This window comes from Dipodomys spectabilis, unplaced genomic scaffold (genome assembly GCF_019054845.1).
Source record: "Dipodomys spectabilis isolate Male_0828 unplaced genomic scaffold, ASM1905484v1 ptg000295l, whole genome shotgun sequence".
Lineage (NCBI taxonomy): Eukaryota > Metazoa > Chordata > Mammalia > Rodentia > Heteromyidae > Dipodomys > Dipodomys spectabilis.
Window position 1 is genome coordinate 1,292,661 of NW_024870972.1, and position 16,876 is coordinate 1,309,536.

The following is a 16,876-nucleotide window of genomic DNA, read 5'->3' on the forward strand; positions in this document are numbered from 1 at the left end:
TCATTCAGGAGCTCAGGTGACTAAAGATAGAAATCTCCATTCTGTTGTACTGTAGATTCACAATAAAGGTGGTGTGCACAATGCCAACAACCAGATGTATTCTGAGATGTTACAGATTAGAGTCCTTCAGAATATATATATATATATATATATATATATGTATATGTATGTATGTATGTATGTATGTATATGTATATGTTGGAATTCCTGTCATGGTAAGCAGTTGTCTCATAGCTGTGTTATAAACACAACTTTGTTGTCAATATCAGGCCCCAAGTCTTCATTGCTGTTTCCTGTACCAGTCCATATCAGGTTCCTTTATCATCACTCATCATTGACTACCTCAGTTAAGGAGTAGTGAGATGAAATTAAATTTCAGATTGGGATGAAGACTCAAATATTAATGTGAATAAAGAGAGCATTATTTTGGATAAAAATATACATGAACTGGGCTATTTATGTCAAAGGATGATTTTAGAAAAATACACCACAAACACCCCTCCCCACTACACATTCAAATTCAGTACATATGGACTAACACACTTCTATCTCTGAATCTCAGAATCACAAATCCAAATGACTGAAATGACATCACAGTTTTCTGAGGTTGTAGTACTGGTCTTAATTTTCATTTCATTATTAGTCTTTCATTACAACTTTGGTGCTCTTACCTATTAGGATTTAGAATCAGGCTGCCTTTCTGGAAAATTAGAAAGCAAGAAAATCCAACCATTCTCAAATCTTAGATTGTTCCTCAGCAAGTAGTGAGTTGAGCATACATACCGTTTTCATTTTCCTCTTTATCCATCTGCAAATAGAGAAAAGTTGTATACTATGAGGGTCAAATCATGACTTTTCTACATGTATTTTGTTCACTATAGTGATATTAAAACCTAGGTGGCACACAGTGTTCTAGAGAATGACTGCAAAATTCAGCATTGTAGAAGAGTTAAGAGCTGTGCCTGGAAGTTTTCCTAAGTCCATGGTGTTTGGTACATACAAACAGGATGAAATGCTCATTACCATACTTCTGTATCCTGTATTCTGTATCCTGTATCTGATCCTGTCCTACTATCGTCCAATTGTTCTCATTTAAAATTTTTATCAGCATTAATGGGATAAAATAAAACCTTTCATTGTTTTACTCCCATATATGCATATAGTATAATGGGATCATCTTGACCCAGTAGGTATTTTAATTAATTGAAGAAACTAGTGAATGTTGTATGTTTCATATAATTTGATCACAATCACTCCCTCTTTTAGTATTTCTTTCTATGAAGACCTTTCACAATCAAGTTTCAATTGATAACAGATTTGCCCTTGACCTTCCTTATAAAGAAGTATGTAATCCTGTATAATGTATATGTTTCACCTTTCATATTTGAACTTCATTGAAAAGAGGGATAAACCAAGAAAACCCATTTCCACCTCAGATGATAAAGCGGACCTTACCTCATCAACAAGTTTGGCCATGTCCTCTGACTTGATTGCTGGCAGATCCACTACCAGACACTCATGTGTGCCTAGGAGAACATAGTATAGCTTTCAGTAAGTACATTTGTGTGGCTGCACATTTACTCATGGTGCTTTCTTCCGTTGAAAATGGTACTAGAGTGGACATATGACCATATAAGATGATGCTGAGATAAATAAACTCGAAGATATAGAAAAAAAAGAGGTTTTGCTTAGTTGTTGTTTTTAAGGTACTGTGTGAAGTTATTTCTTTTTTCTTTCTATTTCCTTTTTTCTTTCTTTTCTACTTTAGTTTATCCCCTGTTGTGACTGTTTTCAATTTGGTACCCAGTGACTTGTATATAGTTTTATCTGAATTGGGGAAAGGAAAGGGTAGAACAAAATGGTGAGAAAAAGAACAAAGGACGAACCAATGCAGCAGTGATACACACAAGATAATATGTTGGAAATGAATTTTACAACTTTGGGGTGGGCAATTGTGGGGGTGGAAATGTAAGAGAAAACAAGGGGGGGAGTAACAATGTTCAACAAGAAATGTATTCATTACCTTGCATATGTAAGTGTCACACTTCTGTACATCACTTTCACAAAAAAGTTAAATTTTAAAAATAAAATAAAAAAGGAAAAATGGTGCTTGAGTGAATAGGGGAATTTGATTCACAAACATAGACTGAGGTTGCTGAAACATGGTCACTAGTGGATGAAAGCAAGCAAGCAAAGGAACAAGAAAAGAATGAAAGCAGAAACTCAGCTTTCTAAAGGTATTTAAGTAAAAGGGAAATTTTGCAACTAAAAATGGTTTCCTAATGCTCTCTCTACAACCTAGTGATCGTGTCTCACTTCTATTTTTGCATCTTTTTCAATACCAGCTGCTTCCAAGTATTCTTCTTCCATAATGCATAATCACTTCAATGGTTGTAAAGTATATATTCAAGGCCAAAGTCTGCTGATATCTCTTCTATTTGATTATGAAATACAGTTGTGCTCAGATATACATATTAGTAATTGTTTCAATAATTTGGAATATTCATTTGGTGGCATTTATATCTGAATCTCCACATAATCAGCACCTGACAAAAGTACTTCACGTTTTAAATGGGCACACTGGTGGCTCATGCCTGTAAGCCTAGCTACTCAAGAGGCTGAAATCTGAGATTGCAGTTCAAAGCTAGCCTTGGCAGGAACATCTGTGAGACTCTTAATTAACCACCCGAAAACTGGAAATGGCTCTGTGGAGCCTTGAGCTGAAGAGCTCAGGGACAGTATTTAGGCCCAGAGTCCAAGCCCCATGATTGGAAAAAAAAATTAAACAACAATTTATTGAATGCCTAAAGATAATGGAAATGTTACATGAAAAAACAGCTATGTTTCCTTAAGGGTTAGGAGATAGGAAATTAGAACTTCTTTATGAAACCTGTTTTGGTGTGAACAAAATAATTCAAATTCACTCATTTACATAACATTGACAAAACTGCTGTGAGTGTTAGCTCATGCCTGCTATACTAGCTTTGATGGGAAAGGTAAAAGAGAAGGATCACTTTCAAAAAGCAAGTCTCTATCTGAAAAGCATCCAGAGAAAAAAGGGTAGAAGGTAATATCAAGTGGAATAGTAACTGTATACTAAGCATGAGGCCTTGGCTTGAAAGCCCAAAATAAACATAATAAAAATATATTGGTGAAGGAAATGACACTAAATGAGATGCATTGTACTCACAAACTGACATGTTGAATTGAAACCCCACTGTGCAATTTAAAGACAATAAAATGTTTTAAGAGAGAAGAAACATATTTTTCATTTTAAAATGAGACATTGAATCACAATGAATGGAATCAAAACTAGAGGAAGCAGTCAAAGCAGATTAAAATTGTACCAAATAAATAAGCAATATAAGTATACAGATATTGTGTTAAATATGCTGATAATAACTTAAAATGTGATAATGACTGCAGAATGTCTCAAATGACGAACCTCGCAAGCCACCACTGGCACTCAGGTGCCACCATTACACCTGTTTTGTTCTTTGCAATAGACACTCCCTAACTTCTTTGACCGAACTCGTCTGCAACTAAGAATTTCCTGTCACTATATACCTATCTTAAATTCTCTTTGGAAGAGCTGATAACACTATTCAGAAAGAGACTGACACAGCTAATGGTCAGCAATTGGCTAACTGCCTAAATATTAGTTTGTGATATTTTCTACATTTAAAAGTGAATCAAGTGTTTAAGTTAAATGAATCTTTCCATCTAACATGCAGCACTACCTACTAATATAGATTTTCTGACATACAAAATTAATATATCGGAGTGCTCCCTCCCATAGTTCCCTTAACTATAGAAGTCTGGGCAAACTACTACCATTATTCCTGAAAAAGTAATGATGGTTTTTCCACAGTAACTTTATTTGCCTCATCTGCAGGGTGGGCAGTCTTGTCTGAACAGATGTGGAGTTCAGCGAAGCTCTTTCTGTGGCCAGTAATAGATCATCTTGACCTCTGAGGATCTCTTTATACATTGGTATTGCAAGAATCTAGAAAAGACATTACAGCAGAGAGAACATTTTACATCTTGCTGGCAGAAGACCATGTGACAATTAGTAATAGATTCTTACAAATCAAACTTTTTATTGGATTAAAAATTATGTTGCACTTATCTGAAGTACAATGTGATGTTCCATGTTTTCATGGTGAAGTGATTGCATATCCAACACTCAGAACACATGTATGTTTTCATGCTGAGAAAAGGCTGTCATTTGCAATCTCATGTTGGGACATGGAAGATATTATACTCAAGCACAGAAAGATACTGAGCTATCTCACACAAAAATGAAAGGTAAGAAAAATAGAATGATCTTCTCCCAAAAGTTCAGAGCAGAATATTCTTACCAGAGAGAAGGAGAGACAAATTGTGCTTTTGAAGATTTTGCAGTGTGCTTAAACATCACAGAGTCACTATGTGGGCAAATGCCTTCTGTGAGAGAAGATCAGATAGAAAGACAATCAGAGAGAATAGTGACAGAAATAACAGGGTTGCAGACTCATGTCTGGATTCAAATTGAATGTGGATTCTATTCAGTATATAGATTATTCTGTGATGAAGTTCCATGTTTTGAGATGAGGAAATGTTACCTCTGCCTATGTAATTACAATTGACTATGAATAGGTAAATACAGCTTAACTTTAACTTTGCTTCATTTATGTGTTGAATGGATAATATCTGGTGTGTCTTGTGATCTCAACCTGGCCCTGAGGGAAGGGCAGAGCAAGAATTAAAATTTAGAGATTTTTAAACATTTTCTCAGATTCCCAACACTATTGAGTGATGGTGATAAGAATCTAATTGAGTTCTGGGGATACAGTTCCCTCAACTCTTCTTCTTATTGGTATTATAGAGTTGGTATACATAGAGGTTACAGTAACATAACCAGGTAATGAGAATAATTTTTTGAACCATGTTTCCCCTTCCCTCACTCCCTCTGAAGTTTTCCCTTCTGTCTCAATCCACAAGATATACAATCTATTTCCTTGATACTGTCGATTGAGTACCACTATTGTATTTATTCCTCCTTTGTTCCTTCTTTGTGGCCCCATTACCCTCCTAAATATAAACAAATTTAAAAAACAAGACAAAAGGAAAGGAAAACAAAAACAGCAACAAGTTAAATAAAGTATTTCTTATTTCTTTTTTTTGGTACTTCTTTTTATAATCTCCTCCATATTTGGAAGGACAAATTAAAATACAAACTTAAAAAACAAGACTAAAGGAAAGGAAAACAAAACAGCAACAAGTTAAATAAAATATTTCTTATTTCCTTTTATGTTATTTCTTTTTATAATCTCCTCCATATTTGGGAGGACAAATTAAAACATTCCCTCAACTCTTGACCTTTTTGTATGATGTCATGGGATCCTGAGGCAAAAGCAAGGCTCAATCCATTTCCATTTCTTAATTCCTTCAGCAATGAATTGATCCTGGGAAGATTGATGCTCTCGGAGATAGCTGGAACCAGGGAAAGGTTCAAAGCATAAACCTGTGCCTACTGCTTCTACATGCCCATTTCTGACCCAAAATAGAACAGCTTCTTCTAAATAAAGTTCCTCTGAAGAACATCAGGAAATCATACTTTTGACCATCCTTTCCCATCATCTTTTCACCATGAAAAGCCTCTAGGGAATCTTCCTGGTCAGTAGTGACCCCACCTGTGACCGTTCTGTTTGATTACCAAGTTGGCTCAGAGCTCAGAAGGTTCTGAACTAACTGCATTCTGATGTCTGGGCCAAGTTAAGTTTTCTTCAACTGATCACCCTGATGAGTATTTAAAGCTAACTAATGGAGGCCCTATATTCTACAGGACTGATACTTGGTTAATTGGAGGTAACAGTCTCATGGACTTTACTTGCCTGGGCATGTTTTGAAATGTGATTCTCAGATCTCAGCCTCCTGAGTAACTAAGATTACAGGGGTAATCACCATCACCCTGCTGCTACTATACTTTTCGATGTCCTTTGTCTAACACTATTTGTCTTAGTAATTAGTATGGAATCTATAAACAATATAAAAGTTGGAATAAAACATTTACCAATAATACGAAAAAAATAGTTTTCTTTCAGCATACATTTAAAGTATTTTTTCTGTATGCATGAGGAATTAGATTAAATTAAGTCCTTTCATTCCTGATGAATATGCATAACACCACTGGTCATGACAGGCATGGAATACACAGAATAGACATTGACACAGGAAGCAACAGAATTGATCTAAGCACTGCCCATAACATGAGCCACCATAAATTTTAAAACTATCTCACACTTTTTTTTAAAGCCATTTTATAGTACACACACACACACAACACACACACATATATGAATAGATGCTTTCTTCTGAATTCTTTAGAAATAATAACTCAAAGTAATTAAATACTACTGCTTTAAATTTATAATCCTATATTGGAACATTTATAGAAGGTAAATACTAAACTATAAAATTATTTACAAGTGGCACTGTGGCTCAAGTGATAGAGCACTAGCCTTGAGCTGAAGAGCTGAGGGACAGTGCCAAGGCCCAGTGTTCAATCCCTTGACTGACAAAAAATAAAATGAAGAATTTTTGGTCTGGGAAGGTGGCTCAGTGGTAGAGTGCTTGTCTTGCATGCATGAGGCCCTGAGTTCAATTCCTCAGCACCACATAAGCAGAAAAAGCCCAAAGTGGTGCTGTGGCTCAAGTGGTAGAGTGCTCGCCTTGGCTGAAGAGCTGAGGGACAGCACCCAGGCCCAGAGTTCAAACCCTACGACTGACCAAAAAAAAAAACAAAATTACATACAGAGTGATCATGCTTGGAGCTTCAGGTTTAAATTTTTAAAAATTAAACCAGGAAACTTTTCTATATAGAGATATTTCATGGTGATTTATTCAGGCATCAAAACTGTGATTTAAGAAATAGGCATTTCCAATTGAATGTATTGTTAATCAACAACTTATGCAAGAATGTCAAGCAAAACCAAACCCTGAAGAAACTCAGAGGAAATTCCAAAATGATAAAAATTCTCCTTGTACTTGGTGCCGGAGGCTCATACCTGTAATACTAGCTACTGAGGAGGCTGAGATCTGAGGATCACAGTTCAGAGCCAGCCTGGGCAGAAAAGTCTGTGAGACTCTTATCTCCAATTAACCATTAGGAAACTGGAAGTGGTGCTGTGACTCAAGTGGTAGAGTGCTCGCCTTAAGCTGAAGAGCACAGGGATAGCGCCCAAGCCCAGAGTTCAAGCCCCAGGACCAAAAAAAAAAGTCTCCCTGAGATTTTATGAATTCCTATACATGGATTTAAACAGAAAATGTTCATATATTTCCATAAAGCTGGGAAGTTATACTTTAAATGACAAAATTTTCCTTCCTGCTCTTTTTTCCCACGTGATAACTGTTATAACTAGATTGTTTTGTTCTATTTCCCAGCAAAGTAATTATGACTAGCATGCTTAAGCATTGGTATTATTCTCTTCTTTGTATGTGAATCAAAATCCAAAAATATGATAAAAGAAAAACAAAGGCTGGGAAGATGGCTCAGTGGTAGAGCACTTGCCTTACAAGCATGAGGCCTTGGGCAGAGGGACAGCGCCCAGGCCCAGAGTTCAGGCCTCACGATCAAACCAAAAATAAATAAATAAATAAATAAAATGTGATTTAAGACAGGAGCTGGTGGCTCATGCTTGTAATCCTAGCTACTCAGGAGGCTGAGTTCTGAGGATTGTGGTTCAAAGCCAGCCTGGGCAAGAAAGTCTGTGACACTCTTTTCTCCAATAAACTACAGAATATTGGAAGTGGTGCTGTGGCTCAAGTGGTGGAGCACTTGCCATAAGCTGAAGAGCTGAAAGGCACCACCCAGGGTCAGAGTTCAAGCCCCACAACTGACAGAAAAAAAACAACCAGTGTGATTTAGTGCTACTGAAAATACACAAGTTTGATAAAATTACAACTCTCTTAATTCATTCGTCTATTCAACTATAATAGAGGGGGGCTAATAGTGTCTCAATCCTGTAATTACAGCTGCTCAGGAGACTGTGATCTGAGAATTACAGTTGGAAGCTAGAGCTGACAGAGAATTCTGTGAGACTCTTCACCAAAAAGCTAAATTTGGAGCTATGGATTAATTTGTACAGTGCCTGCTTTCAGAAAATAATTGAGGAAAGCAGCTATACCCCAGGTTCAAACCCTAGAGCTAGCCAAAATTAATTAATTAAATTTATAGAGAAATAAAATATTATGAACTGTCATCTAAATAACACTGTATATATAAGTATATAAATATGACATTTCTATAAACATATTTATTATTAATTTATCCATTTGATTGATAATCATTTATTTTCATTATAGATTACATTAGGTTATATTATATTTATATTTTATTATAATATGTATTTATATATTATATAGTATAATATAAATTTATATTATAAATACATTACATATTACATAACTAATCATATGATATACACAAGTATATAATAAGTAATGTTATACCAAATATATAATTAAATATATTTGAAATACATGGTAAAACAATATATATATATATATATATGTATATTAGAAATTGTCATCTAAATACAAGCAAATGTTCATTCCTGCCCTCTAAAGCAGATTCGTGTATCATATTGAACCAATGATTTATATACTGACATATATAAAAATGTAAGCCATCAGGCCAAGGAGTGAATAAAGGTACTTTTTGTTACAGAATAGATTGCATGCACAATATTAGGGAAATGATAACAAGTTGCTGCCATTTACCTAATATCAGTAAGATAACAAGTTATTATACTGACCGGAATAACATAAAACACAGAGAATCTCCCTGGTGAGGCTGACACTTGTGTATAGTCCTAGATATTCTGAATGTGGATATCTGAGAATTGATGTGTGAAGCAAGGCTGGACAGAAAGTTCCTAAGAAGCTCATCTCCAATTAACCAGCAATAATCCAGAAACAGAACTGTGGCTCAAAGTAGTAGAATGCCAGCTTTGAGTGAAAAATGTCAAAGGAGAGTGCAAGTCGCTTAATGCAAATGCCAGAAATGGCATAAAGAATAAAAATCAAAAGCAAAACATAAAACACATGGAAACACAAAAAGACAAAAGTTATGCAAATTTAAATGCTACACTGAGAGATGGATCACACCAAATACAAGAAATGACATTTAGACATTTTCACTCAATTTAAAAATAAACCAGGATAAGGTGGTATATATATATATATATATATATATATATATATATATATATATATATATATATATATATATATATATACACAATGGAATTTTATTCATCCATTAGAAAGGATGATACTGCATCCTTTTAAGGAAATGGTAGGACCTGGTGAAAACTAGATTAAGTTAAACCAAGAGAAACTAAGAATGTGTGTTTTCTCTCACCTGAGGAAGACAGAATGAATCTATAAATATAAAATAGACAATTGAGTATACTTGGTGTACATAATTGTAAGGACTGAAATATGATAGATTCATATTAGAAATTAAATGATATAATTTATTAGAAAAACTAACTTATAGTCCAATAAAATAAATACCAGGAATGGAATAATCATAGGTGGAAGTGAGATCAAGAGCAGAAAGGCAAACTAATGAAGACATAAAAGGTGAAGAAATAGGGGCTGGGAAGGTGACTCAGTGATAGAGTGTTTGCCTTGCACGAGGCCCTGGGTTGGATTCCTCAGCACCACATAAGAAGAAAAAAGAGAAAGTAGCGCTGAGTCTCAAGTGGTAGAGCACATGCCTTGAGCTAAAGAGCTGAGGGACAGCACTTAGGCCCAGAGTTCAGGCCCACAACTGACAAAAAAAATGTGGAGAATTAGCTATAAAAATCAAATTTGTAATTAAAATTAATGATTTTAAATATTCATTTAATTTTACATGTATTTATTGTTCATAACTCTAGTCTTTTTGTACCTCTTGCCTTTTGTGCTTTTAGGTTGTCTTTCAATCTCTTTATTGTGTGGACAATGCATGGACCATATTACTCCCACCTATGCCTCTTCTGTTGCCGAGATTAACGGCATGAGTCACCATGCTTCATTTATTTGTGCAGACTGGGACTTGTAAAGTTTTCTCCAGATTATTTTCAAAGTGTGATATTCTTGATCTCTGATTTCTGACAGTGATCACAGATGTGAGCTGGCACATAAGGCCATTCAAAGTCCTTTATTCCACTTGGAACACATGAAGTTTAATTTCCCAAATGACATACAAGATGACAAACAGAAAAATAATCCCTTAATTCTAGTAAAGATGAGTTTCTAATATGAAACAAAATTACTTTCTAAAATATCTGGCTAGTGTAATTATATTTTCAATCTTACCCTATATTTTAACATAAAAACCTATTTTAATATTTATGTCAGTGTTTAAACTCAAATTGCAGGCATGCAACTGTGGTTTACACCTGTAATCCTAGTTACTTGGGGGGCAGAGACCCCAGGATCATGGTTCGAAGCCAGCCTGGACAGGAAAGTCTGTGTGACTCTTATCTCCAAAATTAATCACAGAAAAAACCTGAAGTATCACTGTGGATCAAGTGTCAAGCCAAAGCAGCCTAGGGACACTGACTAGAACCAGAGTTCAAGACCCAAGACTGGCAAAAAGAGACTATTATTGCCTTTAATCATTCACTTGGATCACCCATACTGAGGGCAGGTTATTGAAGTTCACATCATTAACTGAAGAGGTAGAATTTGAGAGGATCATAGTTCAGAATCAGTCTGGGAAGGGAGGTAATAAGATTTCCATATCTCCCTAAAGCCAGACGTGTTGGAATGCATTTCTGATCCCAGCTACTTGGCAGACGGAGGTAAGAATGAGCTTACCCTAGTCTTTGTTTGGCCATCAACAAAACTGATAACGTATGGGCAAAGTCAGTAAATAAAAAAGATTCTTGATGTGTCCTTATTTGTAGACTACCTATTAAGCAAAATATCTAAATTAAGATTAAATTTAAATTAAAAGAGGAAGGAACAAAGGAAGAAAGAAGGAAAGAAAGAAAGAAAGAAGGAAAGAAAGGAAGGAAGGAAGGAAGGAAGGAAGGAAAGAAGGAAGGAAGGAAGGAAGGGAAAGAAAGGAAGAAAGAAAGAGAAAGAAAGAAAGAAAGAAAGAAAGAAAGAAAGAAAGAAAGAACGAAAGAAAGAAAGAAAGGGAAAGAAGGAGAGAAAGAAAGAAAGAAAGAAAGAAAGAAAGGGAAAGAAGGAAAGAAAGAAAGAAAGAAAGAAAGGGAAAGAAGGAAAGGAGAAGGAAGAAGGGAGGGAGGGAGGAAAGGAATAAAGGAAAGAAGGACAGAAGGAAGGAGGGAAGAAGGGAGAAAGAGAGAGTGGTAAAAAGAAATATAAAAAACATATTCAGCATGTGTTAGATGTTAATAGTGACACTATACCATGTTAGATATAGTTGTCATTAATTTCTAGGGGCAGCCTAGATAAAAACAAGAGCAGATTTCAGCCAAAGATACATACAAGTGTTCACCACCCATGAACTGTTACTGCTGCCTCCTCCTGGACCAGAAGACATCTAAATAAACAAAAATAAAATCTAAAAAAAACAGTAGCATACATATACAGAGTTTGGTAAAACACAGGTCTGGCTTACAGTGTTGGAATAACAGGATTGCATATCTAGTGTTATTACAGGTATGGTAAAGTGTGTTGGAGTCTATAATCCTGATGATCTTGCAATGATGAAATTGCCTAACCACACAGTTCCCTAGGCATATCACTGCTGAAACAAATATTCAGTCAGAGGTTAACAAAAGTAATATTTACAATGAAACAGACATTTTGACCAAAGATATTTTTACCTAATTCATTGTATTTCTTACAGTTTCATTATATATCACACATACAAAGTTCCTGATTACCTTCTGCTTCATTATTGTCTTTCCTTGTTTTTGTTTTGTTTTCAGAAATACACAGGGCACTTCTTACATTTTTGTCTTCTAGCCTTCAGAAAGTCCGCAGTTAAATATTCTTAAGTTCCTTTTGTTAGAAAGTGAAAAGCACATTGGGTGGGATCTTCACCTGTTATAATTATATAACTATGTAATTATATAATTATACTTTTTATTTCTAATATTTTACCTGTGTAATCTCAATTCATTTTTTTCCAAAGGGCACCTTAGTGGAAGGAGGAAACTGAAAGTTCATTCTGGTACTTAGAGAACTTCTGTTATTAAAAATCTACTACATAGTATGGAAAGGAATTCTGAAATTATTCATTAGATGAGTTAAAAGTCATACTTTTGCACACTAATACTCTTTCCTAAACCAAAATAACTAATATTCTTAAAGTTAATGGTCACAAATGTGCATAAATTTTCTAGAAATAAAATGATCACTGATGAAACATTACTGATACTTGCAAAGAATGCTTTACAATATAAGATAACACCTTCACACAATATATATCTGTCTGGTACCATAACCCCAAACTAGACTAAGGCATCTAATAGCTATCACACTTGGATATTTCCCTTTTGTAAAACTGTTTTATCGTGTTGAGTAGTATGAATTGTAAATTCATTCAATTTTAAATCACATTTGGAATAAAATAGTTACTAGGTAAGACCTTCGTGGAGGTTTGGTGTGGGGTTTCCAGTGAACCCCTCTCGAGTTTGCATTGCTACAGCCTCTGTGGTGAAGCAGAGGAGGGCTTTGAGAGTGGAGGCCAGTCTGGGTAGGGCTTTGAGACATTTGGGAGGGGGTAGGAAGTACTGGATTTGCCAGGGGCGGGGGATTCAGTGGAGCAGGACAGGGCTTTAGGAAGGATGCTGACAGGTAGCCCCGGGTTCAGTGGAAAATGGGAGGGTTACAGGGGAGGATGTTATTTGCAGGCCTGGCTAAGAGAAGAATGGGGCTGCAAGCAAGGATGTATAATGACCTGTGAGCGAGAAAATCCACATAAGCACAGGTGTGTGCATGTGTGTGAAGTGGCCCACTTACCTTGAACTAGGCCCAACCCCGGGAGGGCATCACACACATGCAGCAGTCACACACCCACACGGACTATGAGGATGGAGATGCATGCAGTCAGGGTGAAGACACCCTAGGTTTCCCATCACAGCAACAGGTGCAGCACCAGTTCGGGGAGGAGAGCAACGAACACGGCCTGGCTCCTCAGACTGCCGGTGGATGCATTGGATTCAAGCAGCCTCGGGCTGGACCTGGGAGACAATGCAGGGCAGATTCCCGAATTCCCACTTCTTTATTGTGTGGCCACTGTGTTCATACCCATGCAGGCTCATCCAGGTGGGCGTGCATGTGTGCGCATCTGTGCATGCATGTCCCTCACCAGCGTGCATGATTATGCTCATTGCATGTGCATTCACTTACCCTGTGCACACGTGCACACGCCCTTTCCTCACACTTCCAGGCTGGGCTTCTAAATCTCCTGAGAAGCTGGAAGATTAACAAAAGGGATGCAAATGTCACTTAGTGGTACAGTGCTTGTCTAACATATGCATGAAACCCTGGGTTCCCTTCCTCAGTACCAGATAAACAGCAAAAAGCTGGAAGTGGCTCAAGTGGTAGAGCACTGGCCTTGAGCACAGCAAGGCTCAATGACACTACCCAGGCCCTGAATTCAACCCCAGGAATGGCAATAAAAAGAACAAAGCTCACTAGAAAACGGAGTACAAAAGTGCTCCAACACAGCAGGGTGCCATACTACATCCTCCACTGGATGCTTTCCAGTAGAAACTGTGAAAGTCTCACCTCAGGACTGGATTCCAGCGGTTGTGGGTCCTCCAGCCTCTCAGGAGATTAAGCAGCCCAGCCTGGAATTGTGAAGGAGGGGTGTGCACACATGGTGAGAGTATGCACATGCGATGCGAATGAACACGCATGCTGGTGTGGGACACTCATGCACGCACGCACATGCATGCAGACCTGGATGAGCGTGGACGTGCACGACCACAGAGCCCAACCAAGAAGAAAGCGGGAAGCTCAGAGTCTGCCCTGCATCCTCTCCCGGCTCCATCTGAGGTTCCTTGGTTCCACTGCCTCCACCGACAGTCTCAGGACCCAGGCTGTTTTTGCTGCCATCCTCGCCCAACTGGTGCTGAACCTGCCGCTGCTCCAGGAAACCCAGGGATCTCTTTGCTTGGGCCGCATGGATCTGCTTCTTCATAGTCCGTGTGGATGTGTGGCCGTGCATGCCTTTGATGTTCTCCTGAACTAGAGCTGGTTCAAGGTAAGTGGGCCACTTCACCACACCCCAACCCCACCGCGGTGGAACTGACCACCCTGGGGCCATACCAGGGACGGCAGGCAGCCAGGCCTTTGAGACCCTCATCTTCCTTATCTGTGGGTGTCTAGGCCACCATGCATCCAGGTCTAGAAGTGCGCATGCGTGACCCCTCACCCAGCTTCTGGTCATTTCTGGCGTGCTTCCTGTCAGCGGCTGGGTGGGGGATGGTGGGTTGGGTGGGGTGGGGGTGAAGTGGCCCACTTACCTCGAACCATCCTGAGCCAGGGAGGGCATCACACCATGTGCGGTCATATGTCCACACGGACCATGGGGACGGAGATCGGCACAGCCAGGCCGGAGACACCCATGGGTTTCTATCCCAGAGGCAGGTGCAGCGCCAGTTGGGGGAGGATGGCAGCGAACGCGGCCTGGGGCCTGAGACTGTCGAGGGAAGCATTGGAACCAAGCAGCCTCAGCAGGAGCTGAGAGAAGATGCAGGGCAGACTCCAAGCATCCTGCTTCCTTCTTGGGTGGCCTTGTGGTCGCGGGAGTCCAGGCTCATCCGGGTCTGCGTGAGTTTATGTGCACGCGCACCTGCATGCGTGCACCTCATCAGCGTGTATGTGCATGTGCATCGCACATGCCTACCTCTCACCTTTATGTGCATGCAGCACTCGCCTCCCTCACACTTCTGGGCTGGGCTTCTTAATCTCCTGAGAGGCTGGAGGTTAAGTAAAAGGCTGCAAATGTGGGTTAGTGGTACGGTGCTTGCCTAACACATGCATGAAAACCTGGGTTCAATCCTCAGTGCCACATAAACAGCAAAAAGCTGGAAGTGGCACTATGGCTCAGGTGGTAGAGTGCTGACTCTGAGCACAGAGAGGCTCAGGGACAGTGCCCAGTCCATGGGTTCAAGCTCCAGGACTGGCAAAAAAGAGAATAAAGCTCACTGGAAAATGGGGTATAAAACTATTTTATAGTCTCCAACCCAGCAGGGTGCCATGCCAGACCCTCCATTGGATGCTTTCCAGTAGAAACTGTAAAGTCTCACCTCAGGTCTGGGTTCCAGTGATCGTGGGTCCTCCAGCATCTCCAGAGATTGAGATTAAGAAGCCCAGCTGGGCAGTGTGAAGGAGGGGTGTGCCTCACACACTCACAGAGAGTAGGCACCTGCAATGTGCATAAGCACACACACTGCGTACGCACAAGCACGCAGACCTGGATGAGCCTGGATGTGCACGACCACAGTGGCCACCCAAGAAGGAAGCAGGAGGCTCCGAGTCTGCCTGGCATCCTGTCCTGGCTCCTGCCTGAGGCTACTTGGTTCCACTGCCTCCACCGAGAGTCTCAGGACCCAGGCCGTGTTCACTGCCATCCTCCTCCAACTGGTGCTGCACCTGCCACTGCTACAAGAAACCTAGGAATCTCTTTGCCTTGGATGTGTGGATCTCCATCCTCATAATCCATGTGGGCATGTGACTGTTCATGCGTGTGATACACTCTTGGGCTGCAGCTGCTTCCAGGTCAGTGGGCAGTGTGAACCCTGCTAGCAGAGCCATCTCTCTGGATGACCCCTATCCATGGTAAGTGAGACACCCATACTCATACTCCCCTTCTTTTCTCTCTCCATCTTATTCTCTGTCTCTCTGCAGGAGCCACCTCTGTCCCATGGCCATAGCATTCCCTGTGCCCCTCCCCATGTGTTGGTTTAAGGATGTGTGGACCCACCTGTGGGAGTCAACTCTAGATTACCAGGTTCCAAGATAAGTGGGCCACACTTCCCATACCCCTTCCCAGCCTGACCCTCAACCTCAACCTGACCCCACCCATTCTATTGTGGGAAGATATATGGGTGAGGGGATATATGTGTGTGCAGGGGGACATATTAGTTGTAGCGGTTAGCAGAGAAGGAAGGTAAGGGCTCATGGTCCACCCGCCTCCCTCCTGGCTATGGTCTCTGTGATCCGAGGTTCTCCATTTCCCTTATCCACTGGTGGAGCTATGTATATAGCCGCCTCCCCCAACAGCTGCAGCCCATGTTGCATGGTGTTGGTTCCTGAGGGCCTCTTCAGCTTCACCACAGGCAGGTATCATTTGTGGGTCCAGCTGCAGTAGCCATCCTTGGACAACCCAGATTCAATATAAGGGAGGACTCTTCCTTACCTCCCTTCATTTCCCTTTTCTCCATTCTCTCCTCTGCCACTGTGTGGGAGCCATCTCTAGACAATCCTCTTTCAAGTTCAGTGGGCCCAACCTTATTTTATGGCCCCCTAACCCCAACACACTAGGCCCCACAGCAACCCCACTAGCCCCTACCTCAGCCCCCTCCCCCAACTACCACCCTGCCCATCCCTACCCTACCCTGCAGTTTCCCCACCCCACCCCATGCTGTCCCACCCTCACCCTGTCTTCCCATCCCCCATTCTGTGCTCCCCCTCCCCTCCCCCTCCTCATGTTTCCCCACTCCAGTGATTCCCCCACCTCAACCACATGCCTCCCCTGCTACCTACACTGACCCTGTCCCCCCACCTCAGGCCATCCCAGCATGTATTGGTGAGGGGAGTTGCATGGGCATGAACCCACATTTCTGATGAAATAGGCCTGGATCCATGGATCACAGTCACTGGAGCTGGGGGTCCCTTGGTTTCCCAGTTA